This window comes from Phocoena phocoena, chromosome 5, assembly GCF_963924675.1.
Source record: "Phocoena phocoena chromosome 5, mPhoPho1.1, whole genome shotgun sequence".
Lineage (NCBI taxonomy): Eukaryota > Metazoa > Chordata > Mammalia > Artiodactyla > Phocoenidae > Phocoena > Phocoena phocoena.
The window spans coordinates 85,630,394-85,654,949 of NC_089223.1; the positions used below are offsets into that span (position 1 = coordinate 85,630,394).

The following is a 24,556-nucleotide window of genomic DNA, read 5'->3' on the forward strand; positions in this document are numbered from 1 at the left end:
ACTTGTCTCTAACTTCATCCAAAACAAGTTTGTTAGATTGTATGTGACAGCTGTCATATCAACGTGCATTTTTAAAAAAGACATCAAAATTGGTGAATTTTTGTGCAGCCATTTTAATATTGAAGAAGGAAGAAAAAAAAGCAACATTTTCAGCATATTATGCTTTGCTATTTTAAGAAAGGTAAAAACGCAACTGAAATGCACAGAAAGATTTGTGCAGTGTATGGAGAAGGTGCTGTGACTGATCGAACATGTCAAAAGAGGTTCGCGAAGTTTTATGCTGGAGATTTCTCACTGGACGATGCTCCACAGTTGGGTAGACCAGTTGAAGTTCATAGTGATCAAATTGAAACAATAATTGAGAACAATCAACATTATACCATGCAGGAGGTAGCCGACATACTCAAAATATCCAAATCAAGTATTGAAAATCATTTGCACCAGCTTGGTTATGTTCATTGCTTTGATGTTTGGGTTCCACATAAGTTAAGAGAAAAAAACCTTCTTGACCATATTTCCGCATGTGATTCTCTACTCAAATGTAACAAAAATGTTTTGGTTTTAAAACAAATTGTGACAGGCGATGAAAATTGGATACTGTACAATAATGTGGAATGGAAGAGATCGTGGGGCAAGTGAAATGAACCACCACCAACCACACCAAAGGCCAGTCTTCATCCAAAGAAGGTGATGTTGTGTATATGGTGGGATTGGAAGGGAGTCCTCTATTATGAGCTCCTTCCGGAAAACCAAGCAAACAATTAATTCCAACAAGTACTGCTCCCAATTAGACCAACTGAAAGTGGCACTCATCGAAAAGCATCCAGAATTAGTCAACAGAAAATGCATAATCTTCCATCAGGATAACGCAAGACCGCATGTTTCTTTGATGATCAGGCAAAAACTGTTACAGCCTGGCTGGGAAGTTCTGATTCATCTGCCGTATTCACCAGACTTTGCAACTTCAGATTTCCACTTATTTCAGTCTTTACAAAATTCTCTTAATGGAAAAAATTTCAATTCCCTGGAACACTGTAAAAGGTACCAGAACAGTTCTTTGTTCAAAAAGATAAAAAGTTTGGGGAAGATGGAATTATGAAGTTACATGAAAAATGGCAGAAGGTAGTGGAACAAAAGAGTGAATATGTTGTTCATTAAATTTCTTGGTGAAAATGAAAAATGTGTCTTTTATTTTTACTTAACAACCAAAGGAACTTTTTGGCCACCCCAATAGTTTTCATATGTATTGCTCATACATATACTGAAAATCCTAGTGGACAATAAGAAATATTGAGTTCTGTCAATATGACAGATTCAATTACCTGAAAATCTTCTTGTTCAAACCCATCAAAATTTAGGATGAACTATAACAAATACCTTTTTAAGTGCTAAGCCTAACTAACCTTAGAAAGGATGGGGAGATTTCCTGGGTCAGAAACAAAAAGCAAACTAAAACCAGGTATGATTTTAGCTGATGTTACAGTCACCCTGGCCTACGAGGGGAGGAGAACAGGTGTTGGTTTCTGCCATCTAAGGGGCAAAATTTTACAGCTTATAGTCAAAGAACAGTCTTGTGCCTGTGTGCAACGCAAAAATAGACTAGAACTACATGCAGAAACTGGCATGTTTGAAGGGCTGGATCCTTGATGAAAGATTGGAGGACTACAGAGAAACTTATTCTCTGGCAGCAGGGACATAATAAAGAATTTGGAATAGGTTATGTGCCATAAAGGAACGAATAAACATATCTCTTTAGGTATGGGGTCTGAGTAAAAAAAATTGTCCTCTGAGTTTATAGCTATAGCTATGTACCTTTCATGGATTTGGGGGTTGAATTTACACTGCTTAACTTCTCTAAGAACCATATGTATAATAGTTTGTATTAAATTCTTACCATATTTGAAATCCCTACTGTGTCAGCAGTTATCATAACTTTATATTACTAATGTTACTTGTGTCATATAATTTTTTGATCATTCTTGATAAAGGTTTGTCTATTTAAGCTATCCTTAAAAATAATTTTGTTTTTGATCATCTTCTTTATTACATCCTTGCTACTTTTTATATTCAATGCTAAAATATAATTGTCTCCCTTCTATATTCTCAGTTTAATGTTATTATTTTTCTACATTAGCAAGAAAAATACACCTAAGATCAAGTTTTTAATTTATATTATTTGAATTTTCTTTATTTCTTTTTTTATACCATATATACCACATGGAAAATATGAGACAAACCTCAACAAAATAAGATGACCAATTCTAAAAGTATGAGATCTGAAAAATGGGATTCCAGAATGAGAAAAGAGAAAAAGCAGAGAGGAGAAAAATTGTTAAATCAACACAAACTATTTCCCATAATTAAAGGATGTGACTTTCAGATAGAAGCTACTAGTTGTCCAGCAAAAATAATCTTTACAATTCTCAAACAGAGCCATATCATCTGGAATTTTAGAATATGGAGTTAACAGAGAAAAACTTAAAGCTTCCAGAAAGGAAAAACAAATAAAGCAGGTAACACACAAAGCATCAGGAATAAGGGCGGCACAAGGTTTCACAATGGCAATGCTAGAAGCTAGAATAGACACATGCCTTCCAAGTTCCATAAAGAAATGAATAAATATCTAGTACTTTAAATGCCTAGATAATATGTCTGTAAAGTGCATAAGTAGAAAAAGGATGTTGTTAGGTATTCATGTTGTTCAGTAAAGAGTTAATACAGCCAGGCTGATACTGTTATCTCCAGAAGCTCTGCTTGATACTGACCTTGGGAAGGCTCCTGGCAACTTGGTCCGTGGAACATTCCTGACTCTGTATTGACTGGTTGTTTTGTGTGACTGGGCCACTGAATCCTATTATATTAGTCTTCTATATTGTTTGTGCCAACAATGTGATTTATGGTGAACAACCACTTTACTTTTCTGAGTCTGGAATTTTGGTAATAGTGCCTAGTTGCTCAGGCAAAGAGTATGTGACTAGCCTTCAATAAAATCTCCGGACTCTGAGTTTTAGGCAAGTTTCCTTAGTCAGAAACACTAGCTGTGTGTTGCACATTTCCTGTGCTGAAGGAAGAAGCATGTTCAGTGCAAGACCTCCCTTCCCCTGTCACTCTGTGAGGGAGAACTTTGGAAGTCTGCTCCTGGACCTTTTCAGGCATTACCTGTTACCTCTTTTTCCTGCCCTCTGCTGAGCTTGCTGTGTACCCTTTCAGTGTAATAAACCATAACTGTGAGTACAGTTGCCTCTGAATCTTATGTGCCCTTTTAGTGAATCACCAAAAAGCACGGGTGGTATTCTCTCCTACCCCCAAAACACATGGTCTTAAAAGTTAATATTCATAACTTCTTTCCTCAGAAACTTGCCCAAAACTGTGCTCCACCTAAACAAGTAATTTTATCAAAAAAGTGGAAGAACCTGGCTCCAGGAAGTAAATGATCTATCACAGAGAATAGGCCAAGAAAATCCCCACAATCATAGTAAATGTAAGGACATGAAAATTACAAATTAAACCTAAGGTAAAACAAATCCATGTTAAACAAGATAACAGAGGACCATGGTACGTAAGATAACATTGATAGATCCCTTAATGTAGTTGAACAAACTGAGAGTAAAACTCTATTTATAAAGTTTGGTTATGATGTCAAAATAAAAAAATTATCTTATATTAAACAAATAAAAATGATTAACTGAAGAGATACAAAATTACACACCTCAGCAATGAATAATATTTAGATATCCATAGTGATGTAGATTCTGAATATTGATCTAACAAAAATTATAATGAAATAAAATTAGGAGCATGGTTGGATTTGCATATGAGATGTGTTTGTGAGCTCACTCAAACACACAGGTATGAGATGTATTATAAGTGATAAAGCTTCTTCATTAAGAGAGTGATAAATCATATATAAACATTTTGAGATAAATATAATAAATATGAAGAAATATTAGCGATACGGAGGTAAATAATAGAAATGAAAACCGGAAGTAGGATTGCCTCTGAGGAATAGGAATTAGGCTTGAGAATAAGTGAAACATGATATTAATTTTCATTAGTGACTTTCTAAAAGTATTCGACTTTTTAAAGTACATACAAATTTGAAAAAGAATTATATATATTTTAAAAGAATAAAAAGAAAAATATAATTGACAAAATGATTTGGATATATATTACATATTCAGGAAAAGTTATGACTACAAATAATTCCAGAGGTTTCACCATCACTGGCTAAACCAAAACAATTTGTTGATTAAGGATAAAAATATATTCAAAATAAAATTTTTGGTTTTTCTCTTACATATACACACATATGTGAATACTACTTAACTAATAAAATTGTGGATCAACAATAGAACACTGAAAACAAATAGTGAAACTATTCAAACGTTTGAGGCAACTTTTTTTTTTCCAATTTGAACTATTTGTAAAGACCATACTTACCAAGGGATTGCTGAAATGAAATGTCTAATTGTCTTCTATATGTATATTTTACATAGTCTTTTTTTTTTTTTTTTTTTTTGTGGTACGCGGGCCTCTCACTGTTGTGGCCTCTCCCGTTGCAGAGCACAGGCTCCGGATACGCAGGCTCAGCGGCCATGGCTCACGGGCCCAGCCGCTCCGCGGCCTGTGGGATCTTCCCGGACCGGGTCACAAACCCGCGTCCCCTGCATCGGCAGGCGGACTCTCAACCACTGCGCCACCAGGGAAGCCCGTTACATAGTCTTTCCATCAGGCAGAAACTTTCAGTCCTTCCTCCACTCCAAGTCACATGTATGCCTGTGCAAGCTCGTGCACACACAAACACGCACACACACTCAATCTTATCTAAATTTACCTGCATCTACACATATCCATTGACGTTAGAACTTCCATCCTTCATATAGATCCTCTAAGACTTCATTCCTCCAATTATTTTAATCCTCTTTTTTTTCTTTCCATTGATTCTTAACACTGAATCCATAACAGGAAATACAAACATGTGTTTTATTAGTCCTACGTCCCCAACAACCTAATGTTAAATCACTATCTTTCCCTTCCCAGTCAGGAAAGGGTGCAAAAAGAATAAAGATCTGAGAGATATCAGAGAGGAAGCAATGACAATCAAGAATTCTCTCAGATTTTTGGTTAATATCTTCTCCATAGGATTACTGGAAAGATTAAGAAAATCATCTATTTGAACCATTCTGTAGAAGACTAATAAATATTACTATTAGTATTATTTAATTAGGTATATGCATAGTTTAATAATACTAATAATATTTAAAGTATATTAATCTTTGAATAAGAAAGCTCTTCTCATCAATACAGTGATGAAAATATGGATAAAACCTATGTGAGACTCTGTCCATTTCTATTATCTAAACAACCCATAGTTTTCCTCTCAAGTCTAGGTGTGATTGCTGAATGAATAATCAATTAATTACAGAGAAAATGGGGAGTTTTCAAAGCAATGGCCATGGTGCAGAAGAACAAATGCTGGATTTGGAAACAGAAGAAAGGAGTCTAAATCTCTGCTATATCCCAGACTGCCTATGTGGTGAGAAGAAATTCAACTAACCTCTTTGGAAATTAACATCCTAAACTCTCAAAAAGGAGTAAGAATTCCTGCATCCCTTCAGAGTTTTGAAAAAATCAAGTGAGAACAGGGTGAAAGGTCTAGGTTGGATGGATGTCCTTGTTCTACTGCATGGGCTTTTTGCTGATAGAAGATGCTTGGACTCAATCATCTGTTTTTCTCTCAAATTTTTCTTAAATATAAAATTCATAAGTTTAAAAATCTGGGCTCCATTCAAAATTAAGGATCTAAATTCTACTAGCATGATGATACTTTCCCACTTTTTTATTCTTGCCTTAGACCAAAAGGACGCCCCTACAGCCTAGTAAAAAAAATCATCTAACTCCTTGATTGTTTCAGTTGCCTTCAGCAAGGCCTCCCTTTCTTGCACCGCAAAACCCAAGACTGCATGCAGAAGTCAAGAGCAAAGGAGTAAATTCATTTTCTTTCTTTTTTCCCTAACGATACTCAAGAGAGGGTTATTCTTTTATTCAGAGAAAATATCTTGGGCCAATAGTGAATAAAAAGATCTTTTCCTGGCTCATATCCACCATTTAGAGGTCTTAATTTCATCGGTTTGGTCTGAATCATTTTTGACTAAAAGTAAAACTTTATGCTTGCTGGCTCTTACGTTCATCTACCCCGGCTCTGAGCAGTCAGAGCCTCATAAGCAATTGCTGAAGCTTAGTTGGCACTTCTTAATCCAGGAGGCCATACTTTCATCTGTGAACTTGATCATCTCATTAAGTGCTCTTTCTTCCAGAGCTTTTATATTAAAAGGTAGTTAAATAAGTCTGCAGAGCCCTAGCATTGATCCCGGGAGAATACCACTCTTAATAACTAGCAAGTCAAAGACAAGATTTTTCCCTAAACCTTTTCTCATGTTTAAAAGCTGGTTGCAACTGAATGGCTAACTGCTTCTCGCAATTTCATAATAGCTGTATTTATAGCAGGAACTCATATTGAACCTTGAGACCCTAGCCAAAATAGATTGGCATCTACCTAAAAGCAAAAGACAAATCTACAGGTGTCAGAAACCATACTCCAGTGGAACAACTGCCAATATGAGAGAAATATATACTGCATTTTTGATCAAAAGAACTTCTCTATTTATGGAAGCACAGTAATGATGTAAGCTACCTGAGTCTGTTTCTTCATCTATAAAATACAATTCATAATACCAACCTCAAAGGCAATGGTAACTATAGTTAGATAGATAGATAGATAGATAGATGGGTAGATAGTACTTGGTAGGCTCTCACTAACTGAATTAAATTAATTAATAAATGAAACAATGTAGTGCAGATGACGTAGATGAAGAACCACTGTGCCTGCCTAATACATTAGGAAACAAGTATGTTTTATTGCTCATTAATCTGTGTAACAACATACACTAGGTAACTTCTCTTGAATATGTTCTTACATAAAATAATAGACAGACAGATAGAGACTTAGAAAAGAAATACAGATAAACATTTTTCTTAGCAGAATCTATTACTGCTAAGGTGTCAATCCAGAGTCTTTAGAGCACTAGCTGAGTGATCCCAGTGTTCATGTTCACTTTGAAATGCATTTGTTACTACAGAAACAATATGACCTTTGGAAAAGAAAGGGTTTAATGGTACCCACAAGTACACTGCAAGCTGCAAATATACTCAACATCTCTAAACACCTTATATGTGTACAAGATCATATAGAGGTATTTTAGGATTTTGCATCATGCAAATACATATTTACAACTATCAAAAGATTGGTAAACAACAGAAAACTGCAGAGTTTAATTCAAATGTCACCTCCTCACTGACCTCAGTATCTTCAGTCAGAACTAATGGCTCACACCAGTCAGAATGGCTATCATCAAAAAATCTACAAACAATAAATGCTGGAGAGGGTGTGGAGAGAAGGGAACCCTCTTGCACTGTCGGTGAGAATGTAATTGATACAGCCACTATGGAGAACAGTATGGAGCTTCCTTAAAAAACTAAAAATAGAATTACCATATGACCCAGCAATCCCACTACTGGGCATACACCCTGAGAAAACCATAATTCATAAAGAGTCATGTACCACAATGTTCATAGCAGCTCTATTTACAGTAACCAGGACATGGAAGCAACCTAAGTGTCCATCAACAGATGAATGGATAAAGAAGATGTGGCACATATATACAATGGAATATTACTCAGCCATAAAAAGAAATGAAATTGAGTTATTTGTAGTGAGGTGGATGGACCTAGAATCTGTCATACAGAGTGAAGTAAGTCAGAAAGAGAAAAACGAATACTGTATGTTAACACATGTATATGGAATCTAAAAAAAAAAAAAAAAAAGAAAATGGTTATGAAGAACCTGGGGGCAGGACAGGAATAAAGACGCAGATGTACAGAATGGACTTGAGGACAAACAGAGGGGGAAGGGTAAGCTGGGACAAAGTGAGAGAGTGGCATGGACTTAGATATACTACCAAATGTAAAATAGATACCTAGTGGGAAGCAGCCACATAGCACAGGGAGATCAGCTCGGTGCTTCGTGACCACCTAGAGGGATGGGATACATAGGGTGGGAGGGAGGAGATGTGGGGATATATGTATATGTATAGCTGATTCACTGTGTTATAAAGCAGAAACTAACACACCATTGTAAAGCAATTATACTCCAATAAAGATTTAAAAAAAAAAAAGAACAAATTGCTCTATCCTTGGTGATTTATAGCACTTAGAGAATAATTCAAACATGGCATCTGTTGGTATAACTATTTGTAGTTATGAATGCTTCCCTCAATAAATGATTAAAAGCCAAGGGCTCTAATTAATTTACATTTTTCTACAGTCTATGAGGTTATTAATGGAAGTCTTAGGTCAAATTATTTATGTAATACATATTACTTGAATTTTAGTAAGTATACAACCATTCTTTTAATGCCATCATTACGATAGTTCCTGTTAAACTATTGTTTTATTCAATGTGTCAGTGTTCATGGTTGGCCTTTAGCTCATTTTATTCTCTAGATTTTGTTTCTTCTTTTTGTAAATATCAGGTTTATTGAGGTATAACTTATATATAGCAAAAATTACTCGTTTTTTAGATGTACAGTCTTAATCACCACCACATGGGCAAAATTGCCCTTGTACCCCTTTGTAATCAATGTTCTCAGCCCAACCCAAGCAACTGAAAACATCTATTCTATTTCTACCTCTAGTGTGGCACTGTAAGAATGTCATACAAGCAAAATCATGCAGTATGTAGTCTTTGTCAGGCTTCTTTTACTTGAAATACACCTTTAAGATTTGTTCTTCTATATGTATCAGAAGTTAACATCTTTTGAGTGCTCACATACTCCATTGTGTGGATGCACTATGATTTTATCTGTTCACCCGTCAACAGACATCTAAATTATTTCTGATTTTGGACCATTACAAATAAAACTGCAACAAAAATTCAGGTACAAGTCTTTGTGTAGTCATACCTTTTAATTTCCATTAAATAAATATCTAAAAACGGGATTCCTGATTCAAAAGGTGTACCCTTAATGTTATAAGAAGCTGACAAACTGGTTTCCAAGTTGGTTGTACTATTTTGCTTTCCTGCTAGCAATGTATTTGGGTCCCAGTTACTCTACATCCTCATAAAAGCTTGGCTTTGTTATTTTGAAACAATGTTAACCATTCTAATAGATGCATATTTGTATTAGTTTGCTAGGGCTGCCATAACAAAATAGCAGTTGGCTGAATTAAACAACAGAAATGTATTTTCTCATGGTTTTGGAGGCTGGAAGTACAAGATGGAAGAATTACCAGGTGTTTCTTGTGAGGCCTTTCACCTTGGCTTGCAGGTAGCTGCCTTCTTGTGACCTCACAAGGTCTTTCCTCTGTGTGTTCACACCACAAATGTCTCTTTGTATGTCTAAATGTCCTCTTCTTATAAGGACACCAGTTACACTAGATTAGGGGCAACCCTAACGGCCTCATTTTAACTTAACCATCTCTTTAAAGGCCCTACCTCCAAATACAGTCACATTTTTAGTATTAGGGGTTAGAGCTTCAACACAAATTTAAGAGAACACAGTTCAGCTCATAACAGATACAAATATCATACTGTAGTTTCCTGATGGATACTGTCATTGAGCATCTTTTCAAGTAACTGCATTGCTACCCACAGCTATATTTTAGTGAAATGGGTATTCAGATCTTTAATAAAAAGTTGTATTGATATTTTGGTTTTCTTATTATTGATCTGTGAGAGTTCTTATGTATTCTTGATAAAAGTACTTGATCAGATGTGTTTGTTTTGCAAAAAATTTACCTGTATCAGTGGCTTGTTTATTCATAAGCTTTACATTATTGTCCAATAAACAGAAACTTTTAATTTTCATGAAGTTCTATTTATCATTTTTTCTTTTATAGCTAACGTTTTTGTAGCTTATGATTTTATGTGTAAACCTTTGTTTAGTCACAAAATTTTTTCTTCTACACTTTCTCTGAAAAGTTTTATAGTTTTTATAGTTTTACATTTTACAGGTAAATCTATGGTTCATTTTGAGCTTATTTTTCATGGGTTGAAGTTCATACTCAAACAACTGATGTCCAGTTGTTCACTTGTTAAAGACTATCTTTTTTCTACTGAATTATTTTGACAACTTGGTCAAAATCAATTAACTAACCATATATTTGTGAGTCTATGTCTGGACTTCCTATGTTACACTGATCTACACATCTGTCCTTTTTCCAATAACACATTGTCTTAATTACTGTAGCTTTACATTAAGCTTTGAAAATCAAGTGGTAGGTCTTCCAACTGTGTTCCTATTTTTCAAAATTGCTTGATTGTTTTAGGTGTTTTGCATTAATATAAAAATTGCAGAATCAGCTTGTCAATTTCTATAAGAAAAAAGCCTCCTGGAATTTTGATTGGCATTGCATTTAATAGGTAGATCCATTTTAGAAGGCCCAGTATCGTAACAATATTGAGTCTTTTGAAACATGAGCATGTTGTAGATATTCAATTTTTTGTGTCCTTTGTTTTCTATCACAGTATTTTCTAGTTTTTAGCATGCGATTATTGCATGTATTGTGTTTGATGTATCCCTAAGTATCTCATGGTTTTGATGCTATTGTAATCAACATTGATATTTTAATTTCAATGTCCACTTCTTCATTTCTAGTAGTATATAGAAACACAATGGATTTCTGTTGACCTCATATACTGAGACTGTGATAAAAATCACTTACAGGTTCTGTAGCTTTATTTACAAATTCTTTGGGGTTTCCTATGTAGAAATCATGCCATCAGCGAATAAAAATCATTTCACTTCTTTTATAATTTGTATGCCTTTTACTTCTTTATCTTGCACCATTTCATCATTAAAGACCTCCACTTCATACCTGGAGTTACAAGAGCAAAGATTCCTACGTTGTTTCCCATCTAAGTGGGGGAAACAGTCAGTCATTCTCTCACTATTAAGTATATTGACTACAGTTTTCTCCTATCAAGTCGAAGACATTTTCTTCTATTCCTAGTCTGCTGGCAGTTTTTACTGCATATAGATGTTGGACCTTATCCAATTCTTTTTATGTACCTATTGAGAGTCTCTGTGTCTACAGACTTCTACATAGTATCATTGTAGAAATTAGCCACAGTTTCCTGACTCTCCCTCAGCGTTAGATTTTTTGTTTTGTTTTGTTTTTTTGGCTTCATCTTTTCCCCAATGGCAATGGATTTTGGTGTCTTGGGATAGGGTTTTCTATCTCTCCTCCAGAAGCAGGTAGACAGAGGAAAATGGATTTCTATTCCTTCCCCAGTGGCTTACAGCTTTTATTTTATACAAGAAAGTAAGGAATACGGAGTAAGTAGGCCTCTTTTTCTGTTCCCCTCCTCTCTCAGGCACCAATCACTTCTTTCATGCCCACCCAGAGAGAAGCACTCTCTCTGCTCTGTCCCTAATCTTTAATGTGATTTTGAGACAGGCTGGTACCCTGCGGGACCTGGTACCCTTTGCTGCAGTGCTTACACCTGGACAAACGTCTCATCTCCTGAAGTAACAGAATACAAAGAAACTATAAGGGACTAAATTTAACTGCAGACATGCGTAGTTGGGGCAAATTATGAACAACAAGGTATAAAAAGACCAAACACTCAACTGCCACTTCTGAGGTGTCGGGAGAAAAAGCAGGGTACTGCTCATGATGCCTGCACACAGCAGCCCCAAGGGCGTGGGCAGACCACTTAACCCACTCCTCTGTCATGACCACTGGACCCAGCCCAACCCTCACCCCATTTAAGGCACCAGTTCACTCCTCCTCAGGGAGCGAGCAAGGGAACCTGTTACTTGTTTTCGCTCCCTCATGCTGCAGCAGGAGTCCCAATAATGCCTTCCCTGAATTTCTTGTCTGGCATCTTATCAATTTCTATTAAGAAGTCCAAGAATCCTGATAGGTAACAGTTTCCCAGAGGAGGTCTGTGGAGAAAAGCTTGAAAGTGATTATGAGTTTCCCCTCTGCTATTCAAAATTAACACTAACCCACACCTGGCCTTTAAGAATTCATTAAAAATTTCAGTTGATTTCTTGTTACCCCCTTGTATGGTGGATGCATCTTTCTCTGTGATCTGCCAAAGGTGATAATGTGCTCCCATCTCTCATGGAGGGGCTAGTCCCTCTTTGTTCTTTGATTTCTTTGCAATTTAAGTTCTCTGATGGACTCAAGAAAACATTAGATTTTGTAGATTTTCCATCTTTTCCTCATTGTTGTGGGAGCAATGTTTTTTTTTCCTTTTCTTTGGGGGGGGGGGGGTTGTTTTCTCTTTTGTTTTTGCAGTTTTCTACATCCTAAGCAGGAGTGGAACTTTCAACAACAACCTTTTAAAAATTAGCTACATTGTTGAAAAAAATAAATTATTAACATTTTAATTTTCAAATTAAAAATTAACAGTAGAATAAAGTAAAATATTACTGTGAAGAAGAGAATTTTAAAAACTCATATTGCTATTCCAATTGCCAAGGAAACAACCATTAATTAAATAAACCATTAGTTTAAGAGAAGGGATAAAACAAATAACCTACTAATTTACTGTCCTTGATAATGAATTGATCTTTAACTCTGACAAAAATTTATGGTACACAGGTAAAACATAACAATGTGATTTCTCTTAGCATTTTGTGATAACATATGTATCAAACAATAGAAATAAAATTCTCTCCCCATTGAGAAATACTTATTATAATATATACTAAGTCCTAGGGTTTCAGACTTAAATTTCTTCTTAAGACACCTAGAGAATAATTATGAAAATATAAAAGAAAAAATTTCCAAAAGATCTGAACCAAAATAAGATCAAGGCTTATTTCTGGGCATAGAAGAGTTATTTCTTACCTACTTTGATTCATAACATAAACAGCATTGTCGCATAAAAAATAAATCCACCTGCTGCCTTGTAACAAGTAAACAAAAAAATAAATTAAGGGATTTATCAAAAACTATATAGACTCCTAATTCTAGAAAAAGCACAGCCCACTTTTATGGGAAGATTTGGATATTTTTTATGAGTATTATATAAACAATATTTCATGCTGTTGAACAGTTTTGCTCCAATATTCTACAATTTTAAACTAAGAAGGAACAACAAAATGTAATGAATCAAACCTCAGGAAAACGATATTCATTTTAAACCAACTTCTATTTTACAAATTTTGAAGGAGAAATTTTAATAGTATCTGAATTTTCCTTAATTTATCAGTTAATCAAAATCTACCTGTTCTTGAGTTCAGTTTAGTTCACTTGTTTGATATTTATTTTGCACATTTTACAGGCATTATGTTAATCTAGCTTATTCACTTTAGCATCTATGAGTCTAACACACTTTTTATCCACTGGGACCTCCAATAATTAACCACACCATTTTTAATACCATATTTTAAGTGTCCTTCATTACCTGTATGTCCTCATTCCCCTCTTTACTAGTTTAAATTCCAAAGCCCATCACACTTTGCACACATACATAATTCTTTGCCTCTGTATTATATTGACTTCACAAAATCTGAACCCAGCTAAACCCAACTCTAACTCCTTCTCTCCTGTGCCTAAGCAGTTGTTTACAGCTAGAGAAAACCAGAGAACCCTGCTGGCGGGTCTCACTTTAAATTTACAACAAGAGATCTTAAGTGGGCCCTCAGCATTGCCCAGCTATGAAATCATCTTGTGTTAATTTCACAATTTACTCTCTATTCTCTGACATGGTTTTTTAATAACTTTTTTCTTCTCAAGACTCTAATCCCTCTTCCCCACTGCTCATTCTAAGCTTCCTTGTCTCTAAGAAAAATAGAAGCAATTACAAGAAAACTAGGTAAGTTAGTAACTTCAAGAGTAGCAGACAGCCTAGATTTATATCCTTGTATTCTGCCCTTTCCTTCTACTCAATTGAGTCTAACTGATGCTTCTAGCTAAGTCCAACCCTTCCATGTACACACTGAATCCTTTCCAGTTGCCTCAGTGACAATGCGCCTGCAATTTCCCCATCCCTCCTAAATCATAAATTTAGTCCTATGTTCTGGACTATTTCCATCACCAGACAAATATGCTGTGATATCTCCTAGATTAAGAATAGAAACATGATTAACTTACTGAAATACCACTTTGCCCTGCAATTACTGTCCCATTTCTCTTGCTTGTGTTAATAGAAAAACCACTCCCAAGTTTCAGACTCCAATATCCATCTACTCGTCTTTCCCATTAATATGCTATAGGCATTCCAAACTCAACTTGGCCACTAAACTCTTGGTTTTTCTTGTTTCATATTTCAGTAAATTGCACCATCATTTACTAATTACTTTGGCCATAAATTAAGATTCATCTTTGATCCTGGTCTTTCTTTCATGCTTCATGTTATATCTTCACACCTTGCAGCAAATTCTATTTTCTCTTTCATCAATATTTGTCTCAACCGAATTCTTTCATGACCTTTACTGCCAACATTCTAGACCTAGCTATCATGATATCCTGCCTAAGTTAATGCAATAGCTTACTAAGTGATCTCCCTACTTCCACACTTGCCTATTATGCTTATTATTCACACAGAAGCAAGAGTGTTATTATTTAAATATGGATTAAAAAATTTATACTCTCCCCTATGTACACAAACTACAATGGCTTTCAATTATACTTAGAATAAAAATTCCTTACTAAGTATTAAGAGAGCATTACTATGTTACTTCACCTAAATCATTTCCTTTGCCCTATTCTTTATAGTATGGACACACTAGTCTACTTGCTGTTTTCAAATACACCAAGCTTGGTCACACCTCATGGCTTTTGTACTTGTGTTTTCTTGTTCTTTTATTCCAGATCTTCACACATTTTGATTCTTCATTTCAATTAAGTCTCTCATCAAATATCACTACCTTAGCAAGGTGTGGGATTACTTCACATAAAATAGTACACTTCTGTAACTCTTTATCATACTCTGCTTTACTCCTTTGTAGTTGTTATCACTCCCTGACATGGTATCCCCTATTTATATATTTGTTTACTGGCAGTCCAACACAATATGCACTCCATGAAGAGAGGCACTTTTTTTGTCCCGTACACCATTGTATCACCACAACAAAGGTTAATGCTTGACACGTTAGGTGTTTATAAATATTTGTGGAATAAATAAATAGTTTCTTAGGAATAAAAATTAGTGGCTTGAGATAACAGAAATTTATTCTCTCATCACTCAGGAAGCCAGAAGTTTGAAATAATGGTGTCAGCAGGGTTGGTTCCTTCTTAGGGGTTCATCTGTCTCATGCCTTTCTCCTGGCTTCTGGTGGTTGCCAGCCAATCCTTGATGTTCCGTGCCCTATAGACATATCTCTCCAATCTCTCCCTCCATCTTCATATGGTATTCTCTGTGTTTCTTCACATTGTCTTCCCCTATGCATGTCGCTTTGACCAATGTTCCTCTTATAAGTACACCAATCATCAGATTAAACACCTTAATCCTGTATGACCTCAATTTAATTACATCTGCAAAAATTCTATTTCTAAATTAGACCCAAATTCTGAGGTTCTGAGTGAACATGAATTTGGCGGGAGAGATGGGACATAATTTAACTCAGTGCAACTACAATTGTATCAAATCATAAAGATTAAAAATTTTCCATTCGTATCAGAATAATTTCAGAATATAATGTGGATGCTATATAATGTGGATGCTATGTCTTATCATTATTAAAAATCCTGGCAAAGAGTTAAAAGATTTGAGTGATCCTCTTACGTGCCTTTTCAACCCTCATTCTTCCATTCAAATACTTGTTCTTTTATTTTAAAAACATATTGTTGTGTGTTTCTATATTACATATATTATGCTAAGTAATGGAGACACAGTAATTAGCAAGATAAGATGGTGTCTGCTCTCAGGAGGTTGACAATCTATTTGAGTGAAAGTGTTATTTTTCTTCAGGACATCTGCTATCACCTGAAATCTTTAGCTGATATCAGTCAAGTTTGCATTAGTAAATGGTAAATTGGACCCTCCAACTGAGTAATACGAGGGAAGTTTAATAAAAGAACAATTTTTAAAGTTTTAAGGCAGGTTTTAGAATAGTGATTAAGAAATAACACAGTACCACAGGGATAGTAATAACAGAGATCATTTACCATCCTTAGACCTGAGGGGCAAAGAGGAGAGAAAGGATAAAAAGGAGGACGCTTAGATAGTATCTCTGTATCTAAAAGACAGTTTCAGATTATAACTTCAGTTCTATATGTTCATTTTTTAGGAAATGCCTGAGTTATTGTGGACAAATTTCTGTCTTTATTTTACAATACCTAAGCTTTTTAAACTGCCTTGAAGAAGCAGTGTATAACAAAAAGTAGAACTAGTGAACTAACCAACTTATGAATACCTTTTTGTTATATATAATAAAAAAGATGAACCTTAAACATGGAATTGTTAAATCATCTCTGAAGCAATATGAATCAAGATTTTTTCATTGTGATTGTGGCAGAAGGAACTGTAAAGGAAAGGATGTATGCAGCTGTGTTCATGTTTACATTTTGATTATAACAACTGATACATGTATGAATTTCTTTTGGCCATACCGTATGAATAGATTTTTAAATAATTAAGTGGCAACATATCTCTCACTAGTATTTGAATAGTATGGATTTTAGAAACATCTAGAAACATTATGCTTATTGGACTTTATTGCTCTGGGACTCATTTTAAATTGCACATTAAGAGAATACAGTATTTTAATTGTAACTTAGTCAAAATCTATCCAGAGGTCTGTTATCATTTTGTCTTTTAAGCAAATTTTCTCCCAAAAAGGCTGGATTATATTTCTTTTCTGATTGTTATAGTGTAATGTATTCTTCTTTTTATTTTTAATTAATTTATTTTTAATTTTACTTTATTTATTTTTGGCTGTGTTGGGTGTTCGTTGCTTCGCACGGGCTTTCTCTAGTTGCAGTGAGCAGGGGCTACTCTTCGTTGCAGTGCGCGGGTTTCTTGTTGCAGTGGCTTCTCTTGTTGCAGATCACGGGCTCTAGACGCACGGGCTTCAGTAGCTGTGGATCGCGGGCTCCAGAGCGCAGGCTCAGTAGTTGTGGCGCACGGGCTTAGTGGCTCTGCGGCATGTGGGATCTTCCCGGACCAGGACTTGAACCCGTGTCCCCTGCTTTGGCAGGCAGATTCTTAACCACTGCACCACCAGGGAAGCCCCATGTAGTATATTCTTGATAATCAAACTACGCATGACTTTGGGACTTTGAATTGTTAAATATTCATGATGTGAAAAAAAAATCGTGATATATACTGCACTATCATATAAAAAATGTATGCTTCACTGTGTATTGTGTATACGCACCAAAGGACCACATGAAAATATAGAGATACCATTAGTGACTAGACAAATACATCAAAATATAGACTGCTTGTAATCATGGATGATTTTGTGTTCTTGGCTTCTTGTGCTACTCAGTTTTCCATAATATGTATATATACTTTTTAAAGTTGTGGGGAAAAGCATTATTAAAGTCAAGGTAAGCAGTGCTTAAGACAAATGAGCAGACTCTTGAGGTAATATAATAGCATGGACTACAAGGGGAAGTTGGGATAAACGAAATATTTTTGGTACAACATGGTGACCAACTGTGGAATGGTAATGTCCCAAATAGAAAAGAAGATAAGAAATACTTGAAACTGCAACTGTGATATTATATATTTTCTAAAATTTTTGCCACCTTTTCTCACAATCCTGCTGACAATGGGCCGTCCAAATTCCGTCCCTCACCATTTCATACATTATCAGGTGAAGAGTAGCTCACTAGGCTCACTGCCACCATTCCCAACTCATTACTTCAATGTAAGTTGAAACTCTTCATGGCAATATGGGAGCAAGCTTCATCACTGTGCCAGTTAAAGCACTTGGGCCTGGGTCTGTCTCAAACCCAGGGTTTGATATTCCTGTGCCTATTTCTCTTATGCTCATGTGTCTCATCCTAAGGTACCCAGGCTGTGGTACCACACTTCAAAAGGTGGTATTGCACAAAGGAGAACTGAGACTTCAGTACCAGATTACTTGGGTTTAAATACATCAAATGAGAATATATATATAGTATAACGATACTGAATGTGCATATATGTACATACACATACACACACACACGTGTGTATATTGTATAATAATCCTACAACAAAGATTATATATAGATACAATAATTCTACAACAAAGATTATAAATCCTATAAATAATATATAGTCAAAAGTGCCCTGGTATGCAGACATTATTTATGGTCATTTCCAGCAAAGCATTATGATAAAGTAATTATTAGTATTTCTTTCTCTTAGTCCAATAATATAAAAAGCATTCCCACATGTGTTTTCACATGTGCCAGCCTCTCTAAGACATAATTAGGTTAGGCATTGTTATGTACTTTTGGAGAGGCCAGATATTGACTAAGACACAGAGTTTATCCAAAGACACAGTTAGTAGTAGGTAGAAACTAATTCCCCATCTCTTAGAACAGCATTCCTTGAATACAACCATTTTCTCCTTTAGTTTTATACTAAGGATGTTTGCTAAGTACTAACATACGTAGAAACACTGGCCCCTCAGAAACCCAAAGCAGACGTCAGCAGTCCTTGCTCATGCACCTCCCCAATCCTCCGAATATCCCTAAAGGAAATTACTGTCAGTTTACCCAAGATATCAAGTAATAGAAAATCTGTTTGCCACCCATAACCTTGAGCAGGTGTCGGCAAACATTTTCTGAAAAGAGCCAGTTAGTAAATATTTTTGAATTTGCAGTGAGAACTAGTCACGTCTGCCTTTGCAGTATGAAAGCAGCCATAGGTAATATGTGAATGAGACATGTGAAGGAATTAGCAAGACCAGATATGGCTGGCAAGGAGCTAGATATGGGTCCCCATCCCCAGATGACCTCTGAGAAAACTTTCCAAAACCAGTATTCCATGATTATGTCTACCTGCTAAAAGACACAAAACTTGCATAACGGGCCTCTGTTTGGCCCATCATTGCCATGGTGATAAACATTACTCAGAGGACAGTTTTTCATTTATAAGAATTTAAATGAACTGAAATCATTTACAAATCATGCTTTGCAAGTAACAGAAACCTCAAATAAAACTGGCTTAAATCATAACGTACCTGACTGAACAGACAAGAGGTAGATCTGTCTAATTTCAGGACAGGATAGTTCAAGAATAAAAGAATTGTGGTCAAATAAAGAAATAAAGCAAGTAAAGAATTAAATCAGAAAGGAATAATATGAACTGTATTTCTGCCATAAAAGAGAAATTTATCCTGTAAAGATGTACCACAATGAAGGAAAAATGTAAGCGCTATATTGCTATTACATTTATTGTGGTCAAGTCTTTTCTCATTAAGAAATATGTCCTCACAACCAGACTGTTTGGCTGAACTGTTTACCATCATGTCTCTTCAAAAATTTCTAGGCAAATGGGATCAAAATGTTCTATATTATTTACCCATTGAGGCAAGAGTGATCAACTTAGCAACAATCCCTGCTCTTCCTTTGAAAGCCGAACATTTTTGTAGACTATGTATTGAGATGGAAAAAACATCTGTGATAAAATTCCAAGTCTAAATAACAAGACAGAAAAATACAGCATCATCCCAAATTTGTGTGTATGTATACATCTAAAGGTATACATACAGACAGATGCAAATACAAATTGACTTCTTTCACAGGCATCCTCCCTCTCCCTAAAACGTACCTTGATCCTCAATTGGGAAATTCACCTCTTCCCTATTATCAAGAATGTGGGGCTTCCGTGGTGGCGCAGTGGTTGAGAGTCCGCCTGCCGATGCAGGGGACACGGGTTCGTGCCCCGGTCTGGGAAGATCCCACATGCCGCGGAGCGGCTGGGCCCGTGAGCCATGGCCGCTGAGCCTGCGCGTCCGGAGCCTGTGCTCCGCAACCGGAGAGGCCACAACAGTGAGAGGCTCGAGTACCGCAAAAAAAAAAAAAAAAGAAAAGAATGTGGTCTCAGAGGGATGAATTCCTACTGCTAGATCCTGATTGGCTTCATTCCTTAGTTCAAAATATTTCTTTCACAAATGGTCATTTAGATTATAATAGATGAGATGAGAGAAAATGTTTATTGAGACTTCTGGAGAGAAAGGAGTTTTTTTCTTCGTCATTGTCTTGGTTTTTACTGGTTTTTGTTTGTTTTAGAGTGCTACCATATGAAACTCTTTTGCACTTGACTTAAACAGGAAAGAATGAAGGCTGAGGAAACAATAGCATACATTCTCTAAAAATAAAGGTAGGAGTGTCCTGTAAAAACAAAGCTGAGAAGAGGAGATAGGAAAGCAGAGTCCTGGCCACAGTTCTTTCATTCTTGAATCAATCCAAGCCTGAAATTCAACAGATCTCTTATCTGTTCAGTTAATAAGCCAGACAATTTTCTTTATTATTTAAGCAAGCTTAATTTTAGGTTTTTGTTACTTACGAAGTATGATTTGCAAAAATTCACTGTTTACATTCTCAAAATACTAATGACAACATTGTGCCAATTAGTATAAATGGATTTTTGGTGCATATTTGATTGTTTTGTGAAGTGTGTCTCTTATTCCATGTAGGAAATGCAATGTGCAAACATCTGTTTCCCTGGATTTCCTGAGCATATGTACATTTCAAACCAATTACTGCACTTGAATTATTTTACCATAGGCTGTAGTTGTGTTTATTTAAAAGCATAAATACCAAGATAGTGCTATTCTAGTATTGATACAGGTTATTTTATAAGGCTGTAAACTTCATCTTTCTTTTCTTAAATAATGATGATAATAAAGAGTGTATATCAGTCTCTGTGAGATTTTCAGTAAAACCAGTGCCTTCAAATTATTTTGAAGTGCAGGAAACTTTGAATTTATGAAATATTTATGAGAAATCACATCATGTCTACAGCAGTTCTCAGCTGTGACTACGGCATACGGTTTATAAATTGAAACAGGTGTGGGAGAACAGGTGGTCACAGCCAAGCCAGAGAAGGTTTGGAATTTACTGTGGGGAAGCAACAGGATAAAATACCACCATTGGCATTGAAGGCAACTTGCTGATTTGATGGCAGAACCCAAAAGATGTTCACAGGGGCAAATACATATGACAGCAGTTGAGATGAAAGTGTTCACCTACTAAAATCCCACATATGGAAGTTGGGAAGCAGTCAGTGTCATTTTCCATGGAGAGTGAATGCAGGTGAATCTTCACATTGAATCTGACTAGTTTGGAAGTTAACTACATTAAGAGAAAAAATAAGGGCTCAAATAAGGGCTAGAGCCACTTTCACCTGTGTTATCTACATTATTTCTAAGGATAATGCCATATATCCTGTCCTATATCCACAAACTCCAAGCATCAGAAAAGTACTTAGAGGGTGTAGGTATAATGTCCTGCTGTTATTTCAGCAAATACCTTTAAAATAAGCCATCTTAAAATCTCATGTTGTTTACAGAATAAAGGTAACAGAAGATAGTATTAATGATTTTTAAACCTCCTCCCCCACCTCACTGCCAGTACCTTAGTTTATATTCAGTCAGAGCTTAGGAGTCCCTACGAAATGAAAGGACCTGAGACACAAGAGCTAAGAGTGTTTCTAGATTAATTTGCAATGAGCATCTGTACTTACATTTAAATATGAGTATTTGTCATCTTCTAGAGATTCACAAAGTTTCAACTAAAATATTTTATGGAGTTATATTTTAAAAGTAACCCTAGTGATGGCCAGACCTGGTGTCTGAGTGATCCCCTAGACCCAGCAAAGCAACGAAGCTTCCGGAGCCCTGGAGACAAGGGATAACACCCCAAAATATGGACCCATTTTCCATGCTACCTTTATTGGCCCAGCAGCTGCCGAGAACAAAGGTCATATCTCCCAATACCTGGCAAACAAACGCAGTATTGCCTCACAAACTGATTGCTTCTCTGAGGTACCCACCAGTGTATCTGGGGAGAAGCTTCAAGACAAGTTGAGGAGTGGCTGTCTTCCTATGAGACTGGAGAGAGTCCACAAAAGAATATGGGTGTCCTGAAGGAGGCAATGGTTCAGGCAGAGGAAGTGGCTGCTGAGATTACTAGGAAGCTAGAGAAACAGGAGAAGAAACCCTTGAAGAAGGAAAAGAAACGGCTGGCTGCAATTGCCCTGCCATCTTCAGAAGACATCAGGAGTACTCGGGAGGACAGTGGGGAGACAAGTGCAAGACCCCAAAACAGGAAAAAGCAAAAGCCCCAGGAGGCTCCTTAGGAGAATGGAATGGAAGACCCATCTGTCTCCTCCAAACCCAAGAAAAAGAAATCTTTTTCCAAGGAGGAGCTGGTTAGTAGTGATCTTGAAGAGACAGCTGGAAGTGGAAGTCTTCCCAAGAGGAAGAAATATTTCCCCAAAGAGGAAGTAGTTAGTGACCCGGAAGAGTCAGGAAACAAGAGTGCCCCAAGAAAAAGAGGAAATTCTCTTCCAAGGAAGAGCCACTCAGCAGTGGACCTGAAGAGGTTGCTGCCTGCAAGAGCAGCGGCTCCCAGAAAAAGAAAACGCTCCGAAAGCTATCCCAGCAAAATCAGAATGGACATTTCCCTGGTGGGACGTAACTTGCAGAGATATTTCCCAACCCATCCCCTGTAGTCCAATAAAAACAAAAGCAAATTCACGAGGGAAAAAAAAAAGACCCCTTACAAAATATCGAGAGAAACTCATCTTCCTTATCCTTGTTCTTGTCTACATTCTGACATGTACTCAAACGAGAACGGACACCACTACCTCAAAAAGCTATGCAAAACCTCAGGTAAACTAACTACCCTTCTTTAATTCTCTAAAATTCTTTCTACAATTACCTAGTTTGTCTCAACGTAAGTAGGAGGGTTATTTTTTAGAAAAGAAAGCAAGTCAAGAGTGAAAACTAAAAAAGGGCTTTATCATTACGGACTCTACTTACCGAAGGAGAAGCCTGTGTAGTGGAGGCTCAACGTCGACCGCACCTTCCTTACGTACACACGCACGCACTACGCACACAGGCACGCACGCACGGACTCTGATACGCAAACGTGCGTGTGCCTGGGCTTTGAAACTAAGTATCCCTCTTCCTCCCTGCTGGAGATTTTAACTTGTTAGGTGATTCCTATCTCCCAACAAGTGCCCTAGGATAAAGAGAGCAAACTTTTTTTTTGAAGAATAGTTGATTTGCAATGTTGTGTTAATTACTGCTATACAGCGAAGTGATTCAGTTATACATATATATATATTCTTTTGTTGTTGTTGTTGTTGTTGTTGTTGCGGTACGGTACGTGGGCCTCTCACCGCCGCGGCCTCTCCCGTTGCGGAGCACAGGCTCCGGACGCGCAGGCCCAGCGGCCATGGCTCACGGGCCCAGCCGCTCAGCGGCACGCAGGATCCTCCCGGACCGGGGCACAAACCCATGTCCCCTGCATCGGCAGGCGGACCCCCAACCACTGCGCCACCAGGGAAGCCCTATATATTCTTTTTTTTTTAATATTCTTTTCCATTATGGTTTATCATAGGATATTGAATATAGGTCTCTGTGCTATACAGTAGGACCTTATTTACCCATTCCATATATATAAAAGCTTACATCTGCTAACCCCAATCTCCCACTCCACCCCTCCCCAAACCCCTCTCCCTTGGCAACCACCAGTCTGTTAAGACAGCCAACTTCTTTTAGGTAACACCCCCTTTTCAGAGGCACCCCATGTCCAATGAGGAGACAACTCTGCAGGGCCCTCCCAGCTCCAGAGTTCATCATAGCTATTACTCCAACATAGCCTAAGGTCTCCCTCTACCGTTTCCTGTACTCTTCGCTTTGTCACAGATATTGATCCCAAGGGTACTACCCTGTACACAGATCTCTGTCTCAGAAGCTGGAAAACACAATGATGCTAGAAGTGGTCCAAGGAAACAGACTGGATCACCTATTGGCAGCAGGCAGAGTACTAATATCTCTCGGCATGCAGCAACAGTGAAATTTGTTAAAACTTTTACTGTTAGGAACTGGTATTGCTGGAAGGGGAGGCACTGATGGAAGTAATGTATCAGGCAATTAAAAAGCACATCAAAATAGTATTTATAAAGGCAAAGGAAATGGATTACTATTTTGAGAGAAATTGATGATTTGGAGAAAAAAATTGAAAGACTGAAACAAATAAATTCAAAGAGGTCCTCCTTGACAATATATAAAGAGACTCTGATCTTATACAGCCAGGGGACAGGCAAATCAAATTTAATCATAAAAACAGCAGAAACCCAAGCAGAAACAGCAGAAAGTTGAATATTTATCCTCAACAAGTTTGCTGTACCAGTAGGGATTCCATATAAAATATGGAGAGCTATGGATTTGGGTAATAGAACATATTGTCCCTATGAGCAAAACAGAGGTATTGAGAGTGTTTCTCAATCTATGCAAACAGAATAAAATAAGGACTGATGATCAGGAATCTAAGAGTGGTCACCCCAATAAAAAGTTGTAACACC

The 24,556-nt window shown here is 36.7% G+C and overlaps 1 pseudogene; it reads left to right on the plus strand.

Annotated features, from left to right (window-relative positions):
- The first annotated feature begins 198 nt into the window (after positions 1 to 198).
- On the plus strand, positions 199 to 22,662 carry LOC136123215 (nucleolar protein 56 pseudogene; annotated as a pseudogene).
- Positions 22,663 to 24,556: the final 1,894 nt, after the last annotated feature.